Source organism: Stenella coeruleoalba, assembly GCF_951394435.1.
Source record: "Stenella coeruleoalba genome assembly, chromosome: 2".
Classification (NCBI taxonomy): domain Eukaryota; kingdom Metazoa; phylum Chordata; class Mammalia; order Artiodactyla; family Delphinidae; genus Stenella; species Stenella coeruleoalba.
Window position 1 is genome coordinate 168,898,527 of NC_137147.1, and position 13,490 is coordinate 168,912,016.

Here is a 13,490-nt window from a genome sequence, read left to right on the forward strand (position 1 = left end):
GCGCGGGCCTCTCACTGTCGCGGCCTCTCTTGTTGCGGAGCACAGGCTCCAGACGTGCAGGCTCAGTAGTTGTGGCTCACGGGCCCAGTTGCTCCACGGCATGTGGGATCTTCCCAGACCAGGGCTCGAACCCGTGTCCCCTGCATTGGCAGGCAGATTCTCAACCACTGCGCCACCAGGGAAGCCCCATTTCCGTTTTTAGTTACCTTTCTTAGAGAAATCCATGTTTCTTTATAGCTCAGTACCATTCTTAAATGTGTAGACTTCAATTTATTAAACTGTGGCATTTTATGAAAATTAAGTAACTGATGGAGAAACTCAAAATAGTAGAGATAAAACTAGTACTATTAGTATATACTTCCATTTTGGGAAGCCAGCTCTAAAGTATTTTTGGCATAGAATAGTTTCATGGCATGAGTAAATGGGGAAAATACAACATTTTTGACTAGCACTATATACATATATATAAATATTTAAATCTGATGTTTAGACTATAAGTCACATTATCCAAAATTTTAAATATTAAAAATCCTCGCTCCTACCCCTGTACACCATTACCTGCACAGTTTCTCAGTACAGTTTCTGCCACCAACATAGTTGCTGTTACTACTTTTTTGGATACACAAATAAATATGAGGAAACAAAAATTTTCTGCAATTTTATACAAATGGATGAATATTATATATACTCTCTTGCATCTTAAGTTTTCCTGAACAGTTTATCTATTATTAGTATAGAGCTTTCTTTATTATCATATGTTATATAATCAGCTGCCTGTTTCTAATCTTTTGCTTTTATGACTAATGCTTGTATATATATATGTCATTTTGCTTCTGTGCAAAGACATCTGTAGGTTTTTATTAATTCCCAACAGTTGAACTGTTGGGTCAGAGAGATTTTACAATTAATTTTGGTAGATATTCCCAAATTATTCTCTTTAGTGGTGGTACCAATTTGTGTTCCCAGCAGCACACATCTTTTGTAATCCAGTAGATGAAAGTTGGTGTCTCAAACCATGCATTTTGCATTTCTCTTATTATGAGTGAATCTGAGCATCTTTTCATGTTTTTAAGAGCAATTCAACTGGTATTGTCCCATATGTGATCTGTTCTTTTTCTGTTTGGTTGTTGATTTTTTCCTTTTTGATTTGTTGGAGCTTTCATAGGAGTACTTCATATATTAGGCTTTTGTGATGAGTTGGACTAGTTTTGGCCCTGTTGTTGATCTTGCTCATGTGGCTTTTTCTCATGCAGAAAATTTTGATTTTTATTTAGTTGAATTTCTTAATCTTGTCTTTCTTGGTTTCTGTGTTTTGAACCATTAGTTAAGACTTTCCCTACTTCAAAGTTATAAAGGAATTCTTTCATGTTTTTCCTTAAGCTTTTTTTTTTTCTTGGCCACAATGCATGGCATATAGGATTGTTCGCCGACCAGCGAGTGAACCTGTGCCCCCTGCAGTGGAAATGCAGAGTTGTAACCACTGGATCACCAGGGAACTCCCTCTTCTTATATATATATATATATATATATATATATATATATATATATATTTTTTTTTTTTTTTTTAGTAAATTTATTTTATTTATTTTTGGCTACGTTGGGTCTTTGTTGTGTGTGGGCTTTCTCTAGTTGTGGCGAGCAGGGGCTACTCTTCATTGCGGTGCGTGTGCTTCTCGTGGTGGCTTCTCTTGTTGTGGAGCAGGGACTCTAGGAGCGTGGGCTTCAGTAGTTGTGGCACAGAGGCTCAGTAGTTGTGGCTCGCAGGCTCTAGAGTGCAGCCTCAGTAGTTGTGGCGCACGGGCTTAGTTGCTCTGCGGCATGTGGGATCTTCTTGGACCAGGGCTCGAATCTGTGTCCCCCTGCATTGGCAGGCGGATTCTTAACCACTGCACCACCAGGGAAGCCCCTCCCTCCTTTAGTATTTTTATAGTTTCTTTCTTTCTTTTCTTTTTTTTTAACAGTTAATCTTTGATACATTTGGAATGTATGCAGCAAATACAATGTGAGGTATGGTTCCAACTTAATTTTTTCCTAGATGCTAAAATGCTACCATTTGTCCCATCACCATTTATTGAACAGTTCATTTTTTTCATATTGATTTGCAATGCCATCTTTGTTATAGTCTAAATTTGATGTGTATTTAAAAAATTCTGACTAAATTGTGTTCCAAAATTATTTTGGAGCCTGGAATGCATTTTATTTTAGAAATGCCAATTGTATTTCCAGACTGGTTAGCGAAACCTCACAATGTACCTGATGTATATAGTATCAGTGATGCTGTTCTTTAATATCTAATACCCATTTTTCATACCAGAAAATATGTTCCAAATTTTAGTTTTGTTTTTCTGGTGATCAGGATTAGGAATTTTTCAATTTAACTGTTACTTTTCTTCAGTGTTAATCACTCCATAGTTCTCAGTTGTTGAAGGTAAGTGTTTTAACATAGATCGGTGTGTGAAAAGTGGGTTATTATAGGCAAAGGGAGAAGTAAATGACAAAAGACACAGGTATATCAGGGATTTGCATTGTAGAGTTTGAATAGTAGGCCTTCTGAGAGGTGGAGCTGATGGTATAGGCAAGATTTTCTTTCTTTTCCCTTTCCCCTGCTCATCCTTTTCCTTCCTTCCTCCCCTCGCCTTGGCTTGCCTTCCCTCCCTCCTTCCCCACCTTCCCCCTCCCTCTTTCTTCCGGCCCCTGCTCCACCCTTTCATACTAAGGACTTGATCCTGTTGATTATGGGGAGCCACTGAAACTGAGGAATAACGTATGAGTTTTCTGTTTTAGAAAGATCACTCTGACAGCGTTGTGGTAAATGGATTGGAAGGACATGAGACCAGACCAACTATAAAAAAGAAAGGCAGAGCTGGATCATAAGTGCATTTAACATGCTTAAAACCAGCTATATGGCCTAGCGGGTGGGGGGAGATAGAAAAAAAATAAATTATGGAGGTAATTCAGTCTGCCGTTTTACTCACTGAGCTCTAGGCAAACCTATATGGAAATCCCTTGTGAATTATTGTAAAGCTTTCCCAACCATCGCTGACAAAGACATGAAGTATACTATTATTGAGGGGGCCAGGCAAGAGGTGGTGTCGGCTTACTTATATTCTTGAAGAGGAAGTTTTAAAGTGAGTTGAGGATCGTTGATAGATACTATCTGACAGCGCAGTTAGAAGAACTTGAATAAAGCAGTGTTGTGTATTCAAAATGACGTACAGTGTCATGCACTTTCTCTATTGGGATTTTAAGGGGTTTTTCAAGGATAGTTTTGATTATACATACTGTTTTGGGTTTTGTACTCTGATGTTAGAATCTACGCTCCACAGAGGTAAGACTCTGCTTTATTGTATTAAGTCCAAGGGAGAGATACTGAGGAACTGTTTGAGTCAGAAGTAGGAGGAGGGATAAAAATGAGGGAATGGACATCAGAGATACTAAAGTGGTAAATTTTTACAGGTATATTAAAAAAAAATACTTTTATTATTGAAAAAATGCTTTTATTATTGAAAAATTTCAAAAATACTTTTATTATTGAAAAATTTCAAAATATTATTGAAAAATACAAATAGAGAGAATCCCCACCTTGGTACCTAGCTTTAACAGTGACCAAGTCATGGCCAGCTGTTTCTTCTATACCCTTCCCTACCCCAGTCTTCTGATTATTTTGAATTCTGTGAGCATTTCTAGTTTACGTGTATATTTTAAAAATGCACAATATATTATCACACCTAAAATAATTGACAGGGATTTCTTAAACCCATCAAATATCTAGTCAGTGTTCAGAATTTCCTGACTGTCTCCTGTTTTCTTTTATAGTTGTTGAATCAGGATCCCGTAAGGTCCATAAGCTGGATCCAAATAAGGTGCATACATTGCAGTAGCTTGGTATGTCTCTTAGGTCTCTCTGTAATCTCCTTTGTCTTCTTTCCCCCATTTGTCAGTTTACTTATGGAAAAAATCTAGGTCATTTGTCCTGTAGAGTTTGTACACAGCAGACTTTGTTGATTAATCTTAGATGGGGTGTGTGTGTGTGTGTGTGTGTGTGTGTGTTAACATGTCACTTTGTTCCATGTATTTTCTGTACATTAGTAGTTAGATATATTCAGAGACTTGATCATAATCAGTTTATTGTGGGGACAGTCAAGAATACTTCATAGATAGTGTTGTATATTTCCTTCAGGAGGCATATTATATTTGTTGTGTGTGTGTGTGTGTGTGTGTGTGTGTGTTAACAACTGTTCATCAGTGTCTAGATGCATTTTCAGATTCAGCAACGTTGCAGTCTGTATTAGTACTTCATTCCTCTTTATGGCTGATTGATACCCCATTGTATATATACAGGCCACATTTTATCTGTCCTTTCATTCGTTGAAAGACATTTGGGTTGTATCCATCTCTTTGCTGTTGTGAATAGTGCTGCTGTGAACACTGGTATAGATGTTAGAACATTGGTATTTTGGGGGGTATATACTAGTGGCATTGATGGGTCATATGATGCTTCTGTATTTAACTTTTCAAGGAACCACCAAACTGGTTTTCATAGTGGGTACACCATTTTTACATTCCCACAAGCAGTGTATGAGGGATCCATTTCCTTCTCATTATCACCAACACTTAATATTTTCTGAATTTTTAGATTATAGCTATCTTAGTGGATATGAAGTGGTACCTCATTGTGTTTTTTTTTTTTTTTTGTGGTACGCAGGCCTCTCACTGCTGTGGCCTCTCCCGTTGCGGAGCACAGGCTCCGGACGCACAGGCTCAGCGGCCATGGCTCACGGGCCCAGCTGCTCCGCGGCATGTGGGATCTTCCCGGACCGGGGCACGAACCCGTGTCCCCTGCATTGGCAGGGGGACTCTCAACCACTGCGCCACCAGGGAAGCCCTCATTGTGGTTTTGATTTGCATTTCTCTAATCATGAATGATGAGTGCTTGTTGGCCATTTGTAAATCTTCTTTGGAAAAATACCTGTTCGTATTATTTATTTATTTATTTTTGGCTGTGTCGGGCGTTCCCCGACCAGGGATCAAACCCATGCCCTCCTGCAGTGGAAGTGTGGAGTCTTAACCACTGGACTGCCAGGGAAGTCCCCCTGTTCATATTCTTCGTCCATTTTGTAATTGGGTTGTTTGTCTTTTTTTTTTGTTGAGCTATAAGAGTTCCTTTACATCTTCTGGATTCTAGACACCTATCAGAGATGCATGATTTACAAATCTTTTCTCCCACTCTGTGGGTTGTTTTTTCATTTTCTTTATATTGTCCGTTGATTCACTATAGTTTTTAATTTGATGAAGACCAATTTATCTAATTTTTCTTTTGTTGCTTATGCTTTTAGTGTCCTAAGAATCCATTACTACCCGAAGTTATAAAGATTTTACACCCATTTCCTTCCTTAGAGTTTTATGTTTTTAGCTCTTTTTAGGTTGTTGATCCATTAAAAAAATTTTTTTTTCTTTATTTTAACAGACAAGGAAGTTGACACACTTCATGGTTGAAGTCCTAATCCCCAGCTGCTCAGAATGTGACTACATTCAGAGATAGGATCTTTTTTTCTTTTTTCTTTTGGCTGTGCTGTGCAGCATGCAGGATCCTAGTTCCCCAACCAGAGATCGAACCTGTGTCCCCTGCAGTGGAAGCACAGAGTCCTAACCACTGGACTGCTAGGGAATTCCCCTGTTGATCTGCTTTGAGTTTTTGTTTTGTTTTGTTCTTTTGGCTGCTTTGGGTCTTTGTTGCTGCGTGCGGGCTTTCTCTAGTTGTGGTGAGCAGGGGCTACTCTTTGTTGCAGTGCACGGGCTTTTCTCATTGCAGTGGCTTCTCTTGTTGTGGAGCATGGGCTCTAGAGTGCAGGCTCAGCAGTTGTGGCGCATGGGCTTAGTTGTTCCATGACATGTAGGATCTTCCTGGACCAGGGATCGAACCTGTGTCCCCTGCATTGGCAGGCGGATTCTTAACCACTGTGCCACCAGTGAAGACCATTTTGAGTTAATTTTTGTATATGATGTGAGTTAGGGGTCCAACTTCATTTTTTTTTCTTGTGGGTATCCAGATGTCCCAGCACCATTTGTTGAAGAGACTGTTCTTTCCCCCATTGAATGGTCTTGGTATCCTTGTTAAAAATCAGTTGGCTATATATGCATGGGTTTATTCCTGGACTCTATTATATCCTATTGCTCTTTTTATGTATTCTTATGCCAGTGCACACTGTTGTGATGACTGTAGCTTTGGTAATAAGTTTTGAAATTGGGAAGTTTGTTCCAATTTTACTCTTTTTTTTTCAATATTGCTTTGGCTCCTTGTGTTCTATGGAAATTCCATATGAATTCAAGGATTGTGAAAAAGGCCATTGGAATTTTGATAAGGGGTTGCATTGCATCTGTAGATTGCTTTGGATAGTATTGCTATCTTAACAATATTAAGTCTTCCATAATATGAACACAGGATGTCTTTCCATTTATTTATGTCTTTAAGTTCTTTCAGCAATGTTTTGTAGTTTTCAGTGTAAAAATCTTGAATGAGATCATCCTGGCCTGTTGTAGACACTCAATCCAATGACAGATGTCCTTGTGAAAGTATGTGGAGACACAGAGATGGGGAGATGGCCATGTGAAGACTAAGGTTAAAAAAACAAAAGAGTAAGGTGGACATTGGAGTAATGTAGCTATAAACCAAGAAATGTCAAGGATTGTGAGAGCCACGAGGAGGTAGGAGAGAAGCATGTTGATTTTGGACTTAGAGCTTCCAGAACTGTGAGAGAATGTATTTCTGTTTTCTTAAGCTACCAAATTTGTTGACATTTTTTATGGCTGTTCTAGGACACTGATACACTTGTTTTGAGAATATTTGCATTTATATTCATAAGGGGTATTGGGCTGTTATTTTGTTTTCTTATGTTTGTCTGACCTTGGGGGCATTTGCTATCATACTGGCCTCATAGAATGAGCTCGGAAGTGTTCCCTCTTCAAGATTTTTGGAAGAGTTTGAGAAGGATTTTTGTTAATATTTCTTTAAATGTTTGGTAGAATTCACTTATGAAGGCATCTGGTCCAGGGCTTTTCTTTGTGGGGAGGTTTTTGCTTGTTGGTTGATTCAGTCTCTTGTTATAGGTCTGTTCAGATTTTCTCTTCCTTTTTTTTTGCGGTACGCGGGCCTCTCACTGCTGTGGCCTCTCCCGTTGCGGAGCACAGGCTCCGGACGTGCAGGCTCAGCGGCCATGGCTCACGGGCCCAGCCGCTCTGAGGCATGTGGGATCTTTCAGGACTGGGGCTTGAACCCGTGTCCCTTGCATCGGCAGGCGGACTCTCAACCACGGCGCCACCAGGGAAGCCCTGATTTTCTCTTTCTTGAGTCAGCTTTGTTAGTTTGTGTTTCTAGGAATTTGTCCATTTCCTATAGGTTATCTAATTTGTTGGTCTGTATTTGCTCATGGTGTTCTCTTATAATTCTCTTTCTTTTTGTTAAGGTCAGTAATAATGTTCGCACTCTTATTTCTGAATTTAGTAATTTGAGTCCTTTTTTTTCTTAGTCAATCTAAAAGCTTGTCAATTTTGTTGATCTTTTCAAAGAACTTTTGGTTTTGTTGATTGTCCCTGTTATTTTTCTATTCTCATTTTATCTCTGATTTTTACACCTTTCTTCCTTCTGCTGGCTTTGGGTTTAGTTTGCTCTTTTTCTAGCTCCTTAGCATAGGTATATAATTAGTTTATGAATTTGAGATCATCTTTTTTTTTTTTTAATTAATTAATTAATTTTTGCTGTGTTGGGTCTTCGTTTCTATGCGAGGGCTTTCTCAAGTTGTGGTAAGCGGGGGCCACTCTTCATCACGGTGCGTGGGCCTCTCACTATCGTGGCCTCTCTTTTTGTGGAGCACAAGCTCCAGACGCGCAGGCTCAGTAGTTGTGGCTCACGGGCCTAGTTGCTCCGCGACATGTGGGATCCTCCCAGACCAGGGCTCGAACCTGTGTCCCCTGCATTAGCAGGCAGATTCTCAACCACTGCACCACCAGGGAAGCCCCATTTTTGCTTTGTTTTAAACAGCTTTATTAGGAGATGGTTTATGTCATGTGTTTCACTCATTTGAAGTGTGAAACAGTTTTTTTTTTTTAAGTATTTACAGTTATGTGCAACACACCACAGTCAATTTTAGAACATTTTCATCACTTCAAAAAGAAACCCTGTTTGTTTGTTTTTGTATAGGACAGGGAACTGTATAAATATCTTGTAATAAACTATAATGGAAAAGAATCTGAAAAACAATATATATGTATATAAAACTGAATCATTTTGCTGTACACCAGACACTAAGACAAAATTGTAAATCAGCGATACTTCAATTAAAAAAACAAAAGAAACCCTGTATTTTTAAACTATCACTTCCTTATCTGTCCACCCTACCCCATTTCACCCCCTCAAGCATCTTCTTTCCAACATAGATATTTACAGGTATGAATTTAACTCTGAGTGCTGCTTCCTATGTATCACATGAGGTTTTGTATATTGTGTTTTTCATTTGTCTTAGGGTATTTTCTAGTTTCCATTGTGGTTTCTTCTTTGACTCATTGGTTATTTAAGAGAATATTGTTTAATTTCCATGTATTTGTGAATTTTCCAGTTTTCCTTCTGTTGTGGATTTGTATTTTCATTCCACTGTGGATTGATAAGATCTGATTTCAGATCTTTTCAAATTTATTGACACTAGTTTTGTGACCTGAATTAATTGTGATCTTGGAGAATGTTCATGGGTATTTGAGAAGAATGTGTATTTTGCTGTTTTTATTTCAGTGTTCTATATATATATATATATTGGGCCTAGATGTATTGTAGTGTTATTCAATTCTTCGATTTATTTACTGATTTTCTGATAAGTTCTATCCATTATTGAAACTTGGGTACTGAAATTTCCAGCTATTACTAAAGAATGGTCTGTTTCTCCCTTCAGTTTTGTTCATTTTTGTTTCATGTATTTTGGAGCTCTGATGTTTGGTGCATATATGTTTATCATTGTTTTATCTTGGCGTTTTTAAAAAAATTTTTGACTGCTTTGGGTACTCATTGCTGTGCACGGGCTTTCTTTAGTTGCGGTGAGCGGGGGCTACTCTTCGTTGTGGTGCATGGGCTTCTCATTGTGGTGGCTTCTCGTTGTGGAGCACAGGCACAATAGTTATGGCTCGCAGGCTCTAGAGTGCAGGCTCAGTAGTTGTGGCGCACGGGCTTAGTTGCTCCACGGCATGTGGGATCTTCCCCGACCAGGGCTCGAACCCATGTCCCCTGCATTGGCAGGAGGATTTTTAACCACTGTACCACTAGGGAAGCCCCTTGGTGTTTTTTAAAAAATAAATTTATTTATTTATTTTTGGCTGTGTTGGGTCTTCATTGCTGCACGTGGGCTTTCTCTAGTTGTGGCAAGTGGGGGCTACTCTTCTTTGCGGTGTGCGGGCTTCTCATTGCGGTGGCTTCTCTTGTTGCGGAGCACGGGCTCTAGGCGTGCAGGCTTCAGTAGTTGCAGCACGTGGGCTCAGTAGCTGTGGCCCACAGGCTTAGTTGCTCCGTGGCATGTGGGATCTTCCTGGACCAGGGATCGAACCTGTGTCCCCTGCATTGGCAGGTGGATTCTTAACCCTTGTGCCACCAGGGAAGTCCCTCTTCTTGGTGTTTTGACCTGTTTTTCAATATATAATGTTCTTCTCTGTTCCTTGTAACAGGTTTTAATTCTTATTTCATTTTCCATATATATATTTCTAGTAGCTATCCTGGGGATTGCAATTAACTTCTTAAACTTATAACACCCTGAGAAACACCCAGGTTAGGGGATACAAAGGCAAATGCCTTGAGTCAGTCCTTTGGGTTCTTTCTGTCCCCCTCCCACAGTTAGGTCAAAACTTAAAATCACAGTTCTTTGAGAACAAGCTCTGCTCAACCTCTTTTGGAACCAGGGACCATAGTTTGGCACTAGGAACGTGGGGTGCTGTCTTCAAGACCATTGTCAAGCCAATGAGGGGTAGAGCCAGGGCAAGTAAAAATGACGCAAAACTCTTACTGTTTTTAAGTTGCCTCTTTCTTTTTTTTTTTTTTTTGTTTGGTTTTGGCCACGCAGTGTGGCATGTGGGATCTTAGTTCCCCAACCAGGGATTGAAGCCATGCCCTCTGCAGTGGAAGTGCAGAGTCTGGACCACTAGGGAAGTCCCAGGTTGCCTCTTTCTTTATTTTTTACTTGGGTGCATAAACTTTTGACTATCTTCCAGAGTTCTGACAAAGTTGATTGTGACATTTTATTCTCCATTTTCTGGTGTTTCTGTGACAGCACAGGCTCTTGGAGATGCCATAGGTCCAAATGCTTCATTTTTAACTCTTATTTACCAGTTTTCAAGAGACAGGTATATTATTTGGTTGCCAGTAACAGACATAGATTCTGGATAACTGAAGCAAAAATAATATATGAAAAGATATAACTCACAGACTTCAGGAAAAATTGAGTGCTCGAGTGTTTGCATTTTGGAGTGACTGGAACCAGAAATGAATAGAATCTCCTGAAGCGTGGTATTCTAACAAGAGGAGGAAATGGATACTGAATAAGCTTTTTTTTAAAAAAATTTATTTATTAAATTTATTTATTTTTGGCTGCGTTGGGTCTTCGTTGCTGCGCCCGGCTTTCTCTAGTTGCAGTGAGCGGGGGCTCCTCTTATTTGCGGTGTGCGGTCCTCTCATTGCGGTGGCCTCTCTTGTTACGGAGCACGGGCTCTAGGCACACGGGCTTCAGTAGTTGTGGTTCATGGGCTCTAGAGCGCAGGCTCAGTAGTTGTGGTGCACAGGCTTAGTTGCTCCGCGGCATGTGGGATCTTCCTGGACCAGGGCTCGAACCCATGTCCCCTGCATTGGCAGGCGGATTCTTAACCACTGTGCCACCACAGAAGCCCGTGAATAAGCTTAAATCATGGCTATCTACAGTAGTATCATATGACTTAATGGATGTGGGTTGAGATGAGGGAAGGGAGCTGCTCAGATTTCTCTGTGGACAGCTGAATGTTGATGGTCTTAACTGAGGTAGAGAGTGTTGGGCAGAGGGTTGTTTTGGGAGTAAAGATCAATGTTGAGATATACTTTTCATGTGTTGAGTTTAAGGTGATGGTGAAATTGCTGAAAAATGTATATGTCAGTAGGAAATTGGATATAATTACCAGCTTTTAGCTCTTACTGTTCCTGCTTCCTTACCATGTAGTTTCCTTCCTGGGGAGGTTACTGCATTCTTGATATCTGTCCGGAGCTATTTTCTGCATACATAAACATTTTTTACACAAATGTAGGATATAGTGTTTTATGAATTGCTTCTTCATTTAATAATATACCTTGGAGATCATTGCACATAAGTAATAAAAAACTCTCATATACATCTGCAAGATACTTAATTGTAAAAATGAACCGTAATTTATTTAACCATTCTCTTGATGAACATTTAGTTATTATTATTATTTTTAAACAGTACTGCAGTGAATAACCATGTACAATGTAATCATGGATAAGTGGGTGATTAGCTATAGGCAAAAATTCCTAGAAGTGGGATTGCTGGGTCAGAGGGTATGTGCATCTGAAATTTCAGTGGATTTTGCCTAATTCCCCGCTATTGAGATGTACTAATTCACAGTATATTCACAATACATGCAAAGAGCCTGTTTTCATCATATTTTCCTCAGCACAGTTGCATGACCACCCGAGTCAGTTTCAGTTCTGGATTGTTGATCAGACTCACAAGTCACAATCGGCTTTTCCAGCACCAAATATACTATAAAGGAAAAGCATACTCTGTTGAGATACAGAGGCCTCCAAACTCTGATGCAGGTTTTGATGTTTCCAGCATTTTGATTGTAAGGTTGACAAGAAGCTAATGCGAGTGCAGGTCCCATTAGCAGAGGGAAGCCTCCAGGTTTGGGGACCCTCAGTTTAAATATGCCTACTTGCCATATAGCCTCTGTATCTGTAAGTGGCTAGCTCTTTTATTTTAATGTAGTATAGACTATAAATTATAAGTTATACAATATACATTCCTGACAGCCAAGTACAGCAGGCTAAAGAGCATTCTTGGATACATTATTAGTACATGGCAGACACTATAGGACTCTCGTCTATCTTCAGGGTTGATCTTGCAAGAACTGTGAAGATATTTTCTTCAGGGGCCTGAAAGAGAGATTCAAAATACAGCTTTTAACTCTTTCCATCTGTCAGTATTAAGAGTCTTTTTATATTTGCCATTCTGGTAGGTAAGAATTATGTAAAGCTAGCCTTAATCTGTATTTCTCTTATTATGAGAGAAGTTGAGCAACTTTTCATATGCTTAAAAGCTATTTGTATTTTCTTTATGTGAAGTATTCATTCATATTGTTAGCTCATTTTCCTCTTGGTACATTCCTCATGGCACTTTTTTTTTTTTTTTAATATTTATTTATTTATTTTGGCTGTGCCAGGTCTTAGGTGCAATATGTGGGATCTTTTAGTTGCAGCATGTGGACTTCTTAGTTGTGGCACACGGACTCTTAGTTGCGGCATGTGGGCTTCTTAGTTGCGGCATGTGGGCTTCTTAGTTGTGGCATGCGGACTCTTAGTTGTGGCATGCATGTGGGATCTAGGTCCCCCACCAGGAATCGAACCTAGGCCCCCTGCCTTGGGACCGCAGAGTCTTACCCACTGGACCACCAGGGAAGTCCTGGCAGATTTGTTGATTGTTGTGTAAGAACTCTTAATGTATTATGGAAATTAGTCCTTTGTCTGGGGTATTGCAGAATTTTTTCCTCCTAGATGGTGGTTTGTGTTTTGATTTTGCTTTTGGCCATACAGAAATTTAAGTTTATAATCATGCTTATTATTATTATTAACAAATATTTTCCTAATTTTGTAGCACACTAGAAGGACTGTTTTCTACACCAAGAGTATTTTAAACTTTTTGTACATTTTTTTCTAGTAGGTGGTTAAAAAATAAATTTAGATTGTTGATCCATCCAGAATTTATTGTAATGTAAGCTGTGAGGTATGGAGCTATTTATTTTTCACCTAGATGACTATCCATTTGTTCCAAATACCTATTTTGAATAATCTGTTTTCCCTTGTTGATTCCAAACGACACTTTTTTAAATACAAAGTTCACATGTGATTTGACTTTATTTCTGGACTTTCATTGTATTCAGTGATGTGTCTTTTTATGGGCCAGCACCACACTGTTTTAATTGTTTTAGTTTTATATCTTGCAGATATAGCCCTTCCTTATTACTGTCTTCCTCCTCCTCCCTTCTTTTTTCTTCTCTCCCACATTTTCTTGTCTTTAAAATTTTTTTTAATTTAAAAAAACTACTAATGGTGTTTTTGGCTCTACTCGTTTAATTTTCCTTTAGGAAACTTTTTAATCAGTTTGTTTAATTTGTTTTAATTAATTTTTTGTTTTGGAATAATTAAAAAAATTAAACAGATTTAATTAATTAATTAATTAATATTTTGCCTGCGTTGG

At 39.0% G+C, this 13,490-nt stretch overlaps 1 protein-coding gene across 12 annotated transcripts in view; it reads left to right on the forward strand.

Moving 5' to 3' along the window:
- The window catches only part of MLLT10 (MLLT10 histone lysine methyltransferase DOT1L cofactor), a 256,251-nt gene that overhangs the window by 57,839 nt on the left and 184,922 nt on the right, over positions 1-13,490 (forward strand). The window lies entirely within an intron of this gene.